Consider the following 12,586-nt stretch of genomic DNA (forward strand, 5'->3'; position numbering starts at 1 on the left):
AGACTCTCATCAAAGTTCTATGGCCTAAGATACTTCCATTGGCTTTAATGATCCCTCTGGGATTCATCACTCTTGCCTTATGAGTAACAGACCTGTCTAGACACCTTGGAATATTATATCTGATTCTGGACTACACACACCACTAGCAAGCAGACATGACCAAATATTGCAGGGATCATGCAATACACCATCTTATCATCAACAGGTACGGGCAGCCTTTCCTGAAAATCCTCCTAAACTTTATGCAACCTAAACTCCAAAATTAAACTTGGTCTTCCAGAACAAACAAATTACTCATGAACGGGTTGAAGCATACAACCAAACTTAACTGTTGAGATTGTACACATTTTCTCTGAGAGAAGCTACCCAGCTTCCCTTGATTCCATTTCCTTATAAATGAAATCAGGTAACGTTCCAGGTAATTGCACTCAATCATTTTATTAGGCGACTTTTTAGATGGCAAATAACACAAGGGTAGATAGCCAGAAACCTAAAAATCCCCTATCACAGCTTATATAGGAAAAAAATATGCCTGTCTCCACCAAAACTTGGTGGAGATACTTGGGACCGTTTGTGGGAGCTAGCTTTGGTACTCAAATGTTCAGTTACATAGCTTGGAAGAGAACTAGGAAGCTTGGAAGGAACATCTGGTGGATATTTGGAAGCTGTCTCACTTTACTGAGTTTTACAGGTAAAACACATTATTTCTCTTTCACTTTAGGTCTGCCTAATTAATGGTCTGGACACTATAAATTTCATCACCTGGAGCCAGAGCACACTTCATAAGCGTCCTCAAATCACAAAAAAAACTATTTGACAACCCCGTAAGGATATTGTGACTAAAAACAGAAGATTGGGTCACCACGGAAGACTAGATCTGTAAAACAAAATTGAGTTTGTAACACAATTAGATCTGTAACACAAAACTCAGTTGGCTACTACCTGCAAACTGGATGGGCTTGTTACATTGGTGGATACCCGCTCTCAAGATAGTCTGACATCATCCAATGCCCATTTTGACTCAATTTTCCATTTTGAAAAAGAAATTAGATAACTTAATGAACAGAGAAAAAGTGGGCCTTGATTTGAGAACTGAAACACCAACCACTCCTAGGGAAATCTGGTTTGCTTTCTGTTCTCTGCTAGACTCTACTTCACTTTACAAGAGGCCTAGAAGTAGGGTATAATCTTACATGCTACGGTTTAGAGAAAAGTGGGAGCGCCGGACAGAGCCACCAAGGCTTTACTATAAAGTTCCACCAAGGAGCTCCCCATCCAAAAGGTTCAGGAAATTGCACTGAATAAGAGCCCATTAGATATAATATCAGTGTCTTGAAAGGAAGCATGTGCTGTTTTAAGGGAATATAGTGTGCTTACTATGTTCCTGCACACCTCTCTGTAAAAGTAACTTTTAAGTTACTGGTAAACTAACAAAGAAATCACAAAATTAGGTTAATTTGGCTAATGATCCTGTATCTGGTGCTGCAAACTCAGGTTGGAAATGAAATCTGTTCTTCTGGCTTTATTTAGCCACACCTGGCTCATGGCTTACAAGAACTCTATAAACTCTAATCATAATCCTTCTCTTGGTATTTGTCTGTTATACAAGGACTCAGATGGGTGAGTGCAAGTTTTAAATGCTGCTATGCAACTGTTGTCCCATCACATGGTTCAACAAATGATCAACCAAAAGAACAGAAAAACCTAACACGGATATTGAAACAACTATCTGGGAAACTTGATATATGATCATAATTCCATAAATAGCAGTGGAGCTCCGCAGTAAAGATTCTGAGATCACATCCCCAGTTGTGAATCCTTCAGCTCAGGCCTAAGAATGGCAATAAGGGGTGATACTGAGATTTTACTGGTTTCAGATAACCATTTGCATCCACAAAGCTTACTATCAACATTAATAAATTTACTATTTAATTGCCTTCATTCACATGGCATTAATACTCTAGGAAACTTGCCCAGGAAGCTGAAGTTGCAAGTAACTTTATTGTCCATTTCAAGAGCTTCCTCAAAGTCATTTGTCTGAACACTAGACTACACAACTTACCTTCAGCAAAGTATATACTCTCTTCTCATAATAGATAGCATTGAATGGCTATTTACTTTTAAAAATACACTTTAAAACGCTAGTCCCAGTTGGCCCGATCATAGACAAGCCCTTGAATCAAGAAACCCACCTTAAACCAGACCCGAAAAGAACTCAAATAACCTGCCTTGCTATCCCTCTCCCCAAGATGCTAAGACTCTGTGTAGTAACTGTCCTGACAGTCACTTAGTGCTCACATAGTAAGCAATAAACTCAGCTTTGCTTAATTGATAGGACTATTTTGGAGTATTTTCAGGAATACAGCAAATAGAATAGGAACCTAAATTGTAAGGTACCTTACAAAATGTCCCATACAGGATTTGGGTAGCATGGTACAGGAAAAGTTACTACACTAACATTTCCCCAAAGTGTACTTTAAGGAATACTAATGCTTCGAGATGTTTCAAGGGTGTTACTTTTAAAGGGGACTCTATATTTAAATAAATCAGAAATATTGGGTTAAACAAAAGTAAATGGTTTTGGTACTAGTTCTTAGTCTGTACTATGAACACCCAGGAGGAACAGGCTTTCCCAAACTCATTTCACCACGAGTTTTTCATGATCTTCTTCATGAAACGTCTTGTGGGACTAGTGTTCTACAGAAGAGCACTGAAGAAAACTGAACTCTACTAAAGTCAGTGAATCCTAGGTTCAAGTTGTAATTCCACCACTTAATAGTTGTGTATCTGGAGGCAGGTCTCTTGGCCTCCATGAGTTTCAATCTCCTTACCTGTAAAACAATGGTAATGATGACGATGATGATGCCTATGCTGTCCACCTAAGGTTGTTGTGAGAGTTAAATGAGACAAAGCTGTTACATCCCTTTGAAGATTCTAAAACAATACATATGGGTAAAGTGCTTTTTTTTTTGGTATCATTAATCTACAATTACATGAGGAACATTATGTTTACTAGACTCCCCCCTTCACCAAGTCCCCTCACATACCCCATTAATCACTGTCCATCAGCATAGTGAGATGCTGTAAAATCACTACTTGTCTTCTCTGTGTTGCACAGCCCTCCCCGTGCCCCACCCCCACATTATACATGCTAATCATAATGCCCCCTTTCTACTTCCCCTCACTTCGCCCTCCCTTCCCACGCATCCTACCCAGTTCCTTTCCCTTTGGTAACAGTTAGTCTTTTCTTGGGTTCTGTGATTCTGCTGCTGTTTTGTTACTTCAGTTTTTGCTTTGTTCTTATTCTCCACAGATGAGTGAAATCATTTGGTACTTGTCTTTCTCCGCCTGGCTTATTTCACTGAGCATAATACCCTCTAGCTCCATCCATGTTGTTGCAAATGGTAAAATTTGTTTTCTTCTTATGGCTGAATAATATTCCATTGTGTGTATGTACCACATCTTCTTTACCCATTCATCTATTGATGGACACTTAGGTTGCTTCCAGTTCTTGGCTATTGTAAATAGCGCTATGATAAACATAGGGGTGCATCTGTCTTTTTCAAACTGGAGTGCTGCATTCTTAGGGTAAATTCCTGGAAGTGGGATTCCTGCATCAAATGGTATTTCTATTTTGAGCTTTTTGAGGAACCTCCATACTGCTTTCCACAATGGTTGAACTAATTTACATTCCCACCAGCAGTGTAGGAGGGTTCCCCTTTCTCCACAACTTCGCCAACATTTGTTGTTGTTTGTCTTTTGGATGGTAGCCATCCTTAGTGGTGTGAGGTGATATCTCATTGTGGTTTTAACTTGCATTTCTCTGATAACTACCGATGTGGAGCATCTTTTCATGTCTCTGTTAGCCATCTAAATTTCTTCTTTGGAGATGTGTCTGTTCAGATCCTCTACCCATTTTTTAATTGGATTGTTCACTTTTTGTTTGTTGAGATGCGTGAGCTCTTTATATATTTTGGATGTCAACCCTTTGTCGGATCTGTCATTTATGAATATATTCTCCCATACTGTAGGATGCCTTTTTATTCTGTTGATGGTGTCCTTTGCTGTACAGAAGCTTTTCAGCTTGATATAGTCACACTTGTTCATTTTTGCTTTTGTTTCCCTTGCCTGGGGAGATATGTTCATGAAGAAGTCGCTCATGTTTATGTCCAAGAGATTTTTGCCTTAGTTTTTTTCTAAGAGTTTTATGGGCTTACATTCAGGTCTTTGATCCATTTCAAATTTACCTTTGTATATGGGGTTAGACAGTGATCCAGTTTCATTCTCTTACATGTAGCTGTCCAGATTTGCCAACACCAGCTGTTGAAGAGGCTGCCATTTCCCCATTGTATGTCCATGGCTCCTTTATCAAATATTAATTGACCATATATGTTTAGGTTAATGTTTGGAGACTCTATTCTGTTCCACTGGTCTGTGGCTCTGTTGTTGTGCCAGTACCAAATTGTCTTGATTACTGTGGCTTTGTAGTAGAGCTTGAAGTTGGGGAGTGAGATCCCTCCCACTTTATTCTTCCTTCTCAGGATTGCTTTGGCTATTCGGGGTCTTTGGTGGTTCCATATGAATTTTAGAATTGTTTGTTTCAGTTCGTTGAAGAATGCTGTTCGTAAGTCGATAAGGATTGCATTAAATCTGTAGATTGCTTTGGGCAGGATGCCGTTTTGACGATATTAATTCTTCCTAGCCAAGAGCATGGGATGAGTTTCCATTTGTTAGTGTCCTCTTTAATTTCTCTTAAGAATGTCTTGTACTTTTCAGGGTATAGGTCTTTTACTTCCTTGGTTAGGCTTATTCCTAGGTATTTTATTCTTTTTGATGCAATTGTGAATGGAATTGTTTTCCTGGTTTCTCTATTAGTTCATTGTTAGTGTATAGGAAAGCCTCAGATTTCTGTGTATTAATTTGGTATTCTGCAACTTTGCAGTTCTAGTAGTTTTGGAGTGGAGTCTTTAGGGTTCTTTATGTACGATATCATGTCATCTGCAAATAGTGACAGTTTAACTTCTTCTTTACCAATTTGGATTGGTTGTGTTTCTTTGTTTTGTCTAATTGCCATGGCTAGGACCTCCAGTACTATGTTGAATAACAGGGGGGAGAGTGGGCATCCCTGTCTTGTTCCCGATTTCAGAGGAAAAGCTTTCAGCTTCTTGCTGTTCAGTATGATGTTGACTGTGGTCTTACCATATATGGCCTTTATTATGTTGAGGTACTTGCCCTCTATACCCATTTTTCTGAGAGTTTTTATGATGAGTAGATATTGAATTTTGTCGAATGCTTTTTCAGCGTCTGTGGAGATGATCATGTGATTTTTGTCCTTTTTGTTTATGTGGTGGATGATGTTGATGGATTTTCCAATGTTGCACCATCCTTGCATCCCTTAGATTAATTCCACTTGATCATGGTGCATGATCCTCTTGATGTATTTTTGAATTCGGTTTGCTAATATTTTGTTGAGTATTTTTGCATCTATGTTCATCAGGAATATTGGTCTGTAATTTTCTTTTTTGGTGGGTTCTTTGCCTGGTTTGGTATTAGGGTGATGCTGGCTTCATAGAATGAGTCTGGAAGTATTCCCTCTTCTCCTATTTTTTGGGAAACTTTAAGGAGAATGGGTATTATTTCTTCACTCTATGTCTGATAAAACTCTGCAGTAAATCCATCTGGTCCAGGAGTTTTTCTCTTGGGTAGTTTTTTGATTATAGATTCAATTTCTTTGCTGGTAATTGGTCTGTTTAGATTTTCTGTTTCTTCCTTGGTCAGTCTTGGAAGGTTGTATTTTTATAGGAAGTTGTCCATTTCTCCTAGGTTTTCCAGCTCCTTAGCATATAGTTTTTTGTAGTATTCTCTAATAATTCTTTGTATTACTGTGGGGTCCGTTGTGATTTTTCCTTTCTCATTTCTGATTCTGTTGATGTGTGTAGATTCTCTTTTTCTTTTTATAAGTCTGGCTAGGGGCTTATCTATTTTATTTTCTCAAAGAACCAGCTCTTGGTTTCATTGATTTTTTTCTATTGTTTTATTCTTCTCAATTTTATTTCTTCTCTGATCTTTATTGTATTCCTCCTTCTGCTGACTTTAGGCCTCATTTGTTCTTTTTCCTATCTCAGTGATTGTGACTTTAGACTATTCATTTGGATTCTTCTTCCTTCTTTAAATATGCCTGAATTGCTATATACTTTCCTCTTAAAACTGCTTTCACTGCACCCCACAGAAGTTGGGGTTTTGTGTTGTTGTTGTCATTTGTTTCTATATATTGCTTGATCCCTATTTTAATTTGGTCATTGATCCATTGATTATTTAGGAGCATGTTGTTAATCCTCCATGTGTTTGTGAGCCTTTTTGCTTTTTTTGTACAATTTAGTTCTAGTTTTATACCTTTGTGGTCTGAGAAGTTGGTTGGTAGGATTTCAATCTTTTCGAATTTACTGAGGCTCTTTTTGTGGCCTAGTAGGTGGTCTATTCTGGAGAATGTTCCACATGGACTTGAGAAGAATGTGTATCCTGTTGCTTTTGGATGTAGAGTTCTATAGATGTCTATTAGGTCTATCTGTTCTAGTGTGTTGTTCAGTGCCTCTATGTCCTTACTTATTTTCTGTCTGGTGGATCTGTCCTTTGGAGTGAGTGGTGTGTTGAAGTCTCCTAAAATAAATGCATTGCATTCTATTTCCTCTTTGAATTCTGTATTTGTTTCACATATGTTGGTGCTCCTGTATTGGGTGCATATGTTTATAATGGTTATATCCTCTTGTTGGACTGAGCCCTTTATCATTATGTAATGTCCTTCTTTATCTCGTTACTTTCTTTGTTTTGAAGCCTATTTTGTCTGACACTAGTACTGTAACACCTGCTTTTTTCTCAAATTGTTTGCATGAAATATCTTTTTCCATCTCTTGACTTTTAGTCTGTGCATGTCTTTGGGTTTGAGGTGAGTCTCTTGTAAGCAGCATATAGATGGGTCTTGCTTTTTTATCCACTCTATTACTCTGTGTCTTTTGATTGGTGCATTCAGTCCATTTACATTTAGGGTGATTTTTGAAAGATATGTACTTATTGCCATTGCAGGCTTTAGGTTCGTGGTTACCAAAGGTCAAGGTTAGCTTCTTTACTATCTTACTGTCTAACTTAACTCGCTTATTGAGCTATTATAAACACAGTCTGATGATTCTTTATTTCTCTCCCTTCTTATTCCTCCTCCTCCATTCTTTGTATGTTAGGTTTCTTTGTTTGTTTGTTTGTTTGTTTGTTGTGCTCTTTTGTGTTTCCTTTGACTGTTTTTGTCAGTAGTTGACTTTATTTTTTACCTTTAGTTAGTATTTGATTGGTCTGGTTTCTTTGCTGTGATTTTATTTTCTCTGGTGACATCTATTCAGCTTTACGAGTGCTTCCATCTAGAGCAGTCCCTCTAAAATACCCTATAGAGGTGGTTTGTGGAGGCAAATTCCCTCAACTTTTGCTTGTCTGGGAATTGTTTAATCCCTCCTTCATATTTAAATGATAGTCGTGCTGGATACAGTATCCTTGGTTCAAGGCCCTTCTGTTTCATTGCATTAAATATATCATGCCATTCTCTTCTGGCCTGTAAACTTTCTCCTGAGAAGTCTGATGATAACCTGATGGTTTTTCCTTTGTAGGTGATCTTTTTTCTCTCTCTGGCTGCCTTTAATACTCTGTCCTTGTCTTTGATCTTTGTCATTTTAATTATTATGTGTCTTAGTGTTGTCCTCCTTGGGTCCCTTCTGTTGGGAGTTCTGTGTGCTTCTGTAGTCTGAGAGGCTATTTCCTCCCCCAGTTTGGGGACATTTTCAGCAATTATTTCTTCAAAGACACTTTCTATCCCTTTTTCTCTCTCTTCTTCCTCTGGTAACCCTTTAATGTGGATATTGTTCCATTTCGATTGGTCACACAGTTCTCTTTATATTCTTTCATTCCTGGAGATCCTTTTATATCTCTCTGCATTCCTCTTGTCCGGTTTCTATGCTATCAATGGCTTCTTGCATCTTATCCATTCTGCTTTTAAGTACTTCCAGAGATTGTTTCATTTCTGTATTCTCCCTCCTTAGCTCTTGCATATTTCTCTGCAAGTCCATCAGCATAGTTATGAACTTTATTTTGAATTCTTTTTCAGGAAGATTGGTTAGGTCTATCTCCCCAGGTTCCCTCTCAGGGGATGTCTGTGTGATTCTGGTCTGAATCAAATTCTTCTGCCTTTCCATGGCAGTGGGCAGATGGTGCGTGTGTCAGCTGGGAGCCAGTGTTGGGCAGCTGCGCGCTGACAGGATCTCTGATTCTTCCCCAGGCCGCTGTGGAGCTCCGCCCAGTTGCTCTGGGAGTGGCCGCTTTCAGACTGCTGCTCCACTATGGTGGGACCGCGCTGGAGGCAGAATGGGCAGGAGGCTGTTTATCGCCATGAGGGACCTCCAAGCCGCACTGCAGCCCAGGGGGTTAGTGCGCCCGGAGTTCCCCAGGATTCCCAGCTGCTGGGCTTAGTGTGCTGGGACACTTCCGTCCAGCTGTGAGGGCCCTGTCCCTTTAAGACTTTCAAAGAGCACTCGCTTTTCTTTTGTCCCAGGGGTGCTGGCCGCGGGACCCGCTCGCAGATTTTACTCTCTCATTTCCCTAGTATCCAGCACACCAAGCACTGTGTAACTGCGCTCCCAGTGCAGATGGCTAGGGCTGGGTGTTTAGCAGTCCTAGGCTCCCTCTCCCTCCCTGCTCCGACTCCTCTCCTCCCGCCAGGAGCTGGGGTGAGAGGCGCTCGGGTCCCACTGGGCTGCAGCTTGCTTGTATCTTACCCCCTTTGCGAGGCACTGGGTTCTCACAGGTGTAGATGTAACCTGGCTGTTGTCCTGTATCTTCTGGTCTCTCTTTTAGGAATAGTTGTATTTGTTGTATTTTCAAAAATATATATGTTTTTGAGAGGAGATTTCTGCTGTCCTACTCACGCTGCCATCTTGGCTCCTCCTTGGCTGAAGTGTTTTAAACAATACCTCACATTAGAGGAAAGGTAAATCCATCGGGTCATAGGGCAGAGTATTATTAGTGAACTAAAAAGAAGAATATTCTATTAAAGGTTGTTGTGTGAAGTTAGATAACCAGCACGATCAGAATTTCTTTTGGTTCTATCTCAAGATCAGTGATAAACATAGTTGAATAACTACCTCCAGCAAACACTAAGCTTCTGTAGTGCCGAGATATTGTGATCCACATGAGTTTAACTTGGGCAGTTCTCCTTATTACTATAAATTTTATAATGATGCTTCAACTAGGAAAAAAAGGTACATAACTTCAGTGTACCCCAGGTCTTTCTAGTCCTTAGCACCAAGCATCAGATTCAATCTGATCTTATATGAACAGGCAGAAATGCTACTGAGGCAATTCAAATTCAAAGATAATCATTTGCCTTGATGATTCCATCTTTTCTCAACACAGGCACAGAGAAAAATGAGATTACTACAAACATAAATGGCACAGTAATACAATGTCACCTGATAGATCTCCTATAAGCCAACAGACCTTTTTGATCAAAAATGTGTTCCATTTAACATGAACAGGCCTTTAAGTTACCATTATATAACACAGCAAGCCTTCTGCTGATTGTGGAGACGTAAATCCTTACTTTGTATTTGCCTTTCATGAGCTGTCTAATGAAGAAACTTCAGTTGACACATCTCAGACTTGGTAAGTATAAAATTTTATGGAAAAGTAAAATTCCAAATTTAAGATACTCACTAGAGATTTTCAACTGTTAACTTTACTAAGGTAAGGTCATTTTTTAAAATGTAGCATTTTAAATTTAAAAACAATAAGAAAAAGAAGGATATAATCTCAGAGTAAAGGACATCCCTTAAAATTTAATGAAAAACTCAACACATTGTCCTGTTTTTCTGTCTGCAGTGTTTAATTCAAAGTTACCAACTACAATTGACCTTTGGACAACCAAGGTTAGGACCACCCACCTCCTCCACCCCTTGTAACAAAAATTCTACATGTAATTTTGACTCGCCCAAAATTTAAGTACTAATAGCTTATTGTTAACCAGAAGCCTTACTGATAACAAAGTCAGTTACATATACTTTGTGTGTTCTATGTATTATATACTGTATTCTTGTAATAAAGCTGGAGAAAAGAAAATGTTTTTTCAAATTGTCACAATTCTCTAAAATTTTTCCCAGTATGTTTATTGAAAAAAATCTATGTGTGAGTGGACCCACACAGTTCAAACTTGTGTTGTTTAAGGATCACTGTAATTTGGCTTCTCCAGCAATGAGATTTCAAGGCATGCACTGACAAGGAGCTTGGCACTCCTATCAAAGTAACAATATTTTTGACACGTTTGCAAAATAACACTTCAAAAATGGTTGAAATTAAAATGTGAATTAGTCCATTAAACAGTAGGGTTATTCAACTGGAATTCCCTTTCACAAACACTAGACTAAGAAACATTCCCTATTGAGCTGCTTGTATGTGTTATGATAGGCATTTTCACATACATTATCTCATTTAATATTAACAACAAACAAACTAAGAAAAAAAGAAACATTCTAGAAGACAAACATACCTCATCCATTACTTCCTCCTCCCCAAATGGGACAAAATGTAAAATTTTACCTTCTTACCACCTTCAAACCTATATTGCTCCCATTCTCATCTCCAAGACTCAAGTTACTGTCAAAATGATACATAGGAATTTCCTCACTGAACACAAACCCCAAATAAGGATTAAGAAGTCAAACATGGCTTTTTTAGGCTTAAAAACTGATTTCACACTAAACAACTCTACTTGAACCCAGCACATTCTATTTTTAACTTTCAGGATTTTATCTCTAATGTTTACAGATCGTAAATTGGTGTAATAAAATATGAGCAATAGTTAAAAAGTAGCTCCCCAAAAGGAAAACTATGCTTGCTTAACCTTTTATTACCAGGGAGTTTTGTAGTACATTACCTGACTTGACCCATTAATTAGTTTCAACCACATATATCAAGATTAACTTTTTTTCCTCATCTCGGAAAGGCAGTGAGAAAAATAAACCATAGCTTGAAGTAGGCACCCAGATAATGACATGGAACTGAACTAAGCCAAATCAAGACACCATTGTTCACAAAATCCAGAAAGGTAACAGCACGCTTATACTTTAGTTTCAAGTAACTGAAAAGCCTTATTCAAAATGGTGAGGTAATAGGGAAAATTATCTCAAGGAACAAGATGTCCAGATGTAGGCTATACTGTCAGGGCTCTGGCTCTGCTTTTCTCAGATCCTTTTGGCTCTGCCCTCCTGTTTGCTTCATCCTCAGACCGTGAGATGGCCAAAAAATTCTAAGCATCACATCCAGAAGATGGCAAACTCCAGGAGAGAGCGAGCTCTTACCAAGTCTCGTTCTCCGAAACGAGATCTTACCAGAAGCCCGTTAGGAAAGAGCATAAAACCTACATGTGATTTATTCCCACCAGGATGTTTAAACATTTTAACAGTAAGGTATTAACAAAGGGCACGTGGTGGAAGCTGCTCAGGCTGAGAGTGGGGTTGGGGGTTGGGGAATGGATAAGGGCCTAGCTATACCTGTTTGAGTTTTTTAAACCTACCAATAAGATTAAAACAAATGTTAAGGGAAAGATTTAACTGGCTTAAGTGACAGTCTGGGAAAGAATGTGAACGCTGTAGTAGCCAATGAGGAACCACAGGGAGGGACTCGCGCATTAGGAGATAAATTACTGGCGCCAAACTCCCCAGATGTGCCTGCCCACCAGACACCCGTTCTTGCAAGATGTCATTAAAGCCTCGCTCCGCTGTTCTCTTTGTCTCTGTGTCCACTTACTGAATTTGGACCAGTGTTTCTCACCACCCCCACATCCATACTGGCCCAAATTGGACCACGTGTTCATTGACAATGTAAATCACTGGTTTGGATTACAGTGTCATAATAGAAACTCACCCCTCGTAGGTGAAGATGGAGTCAGATTCCCCTGAAGCACAGGGCTGCAGAGAAAGAGATGGACTTAAAATCTGGGTTCTGCTGTAATCATGTGGATGTTAGAAAATGGACATCTGTATTTCCTACCACGGTAAAGGCAGGATAGCCAGACTTTTTCCTGCTCCCCATCTCAGTAGACTGAGGACTTAACTGCTTGGTGACACCCACACAGCTGTCAACATAAACAAATTCAGTTTGGCTTTGTCCATATGGCATTAATATTCTACGAATATTAAACTTACCCTCATTTCAAAAATATGAAAATCAATGTCCAGAGAGGTGGCAGTCACACTCCTAGTGGGGGCAGAGACAAGACTTAAAGCCAGGTCCCTTGGCCTCTGCCCAGTACCCCCACAACACCAACCTTTGTTTCAAACAAGGACTTTCAGGCCTCAATGAGTTGACAAACAGGTTTTAGAGACAACCTATGAATAGAGGGAACCTTGTTAAAGGAAGAGAACCTCAGAAATTACTTTACTTGTAAATTGGTAATTAGACATATACTGTCATTTGCTCAATTGGCATAATAAATGCAAGAGAAGAAATATTGTAAGACAGAATGTAACAACTCGCAGAGAATGATAAAAACCCACAC

This window comes from Manis pentadactyla, chromosome 11, assembly GCF_030020395.1.
Source record: "Manis pentadactyla isolate mManPen7 chromosome 11, mManPen7.hap1, whole genome shotgun sequence".
Taxonomy (NCBI): Eukaryota; Metazoa; Chordata; class Mammalia; order Pholidota; family Manidae; genus Manis; species Manis pentadactyla.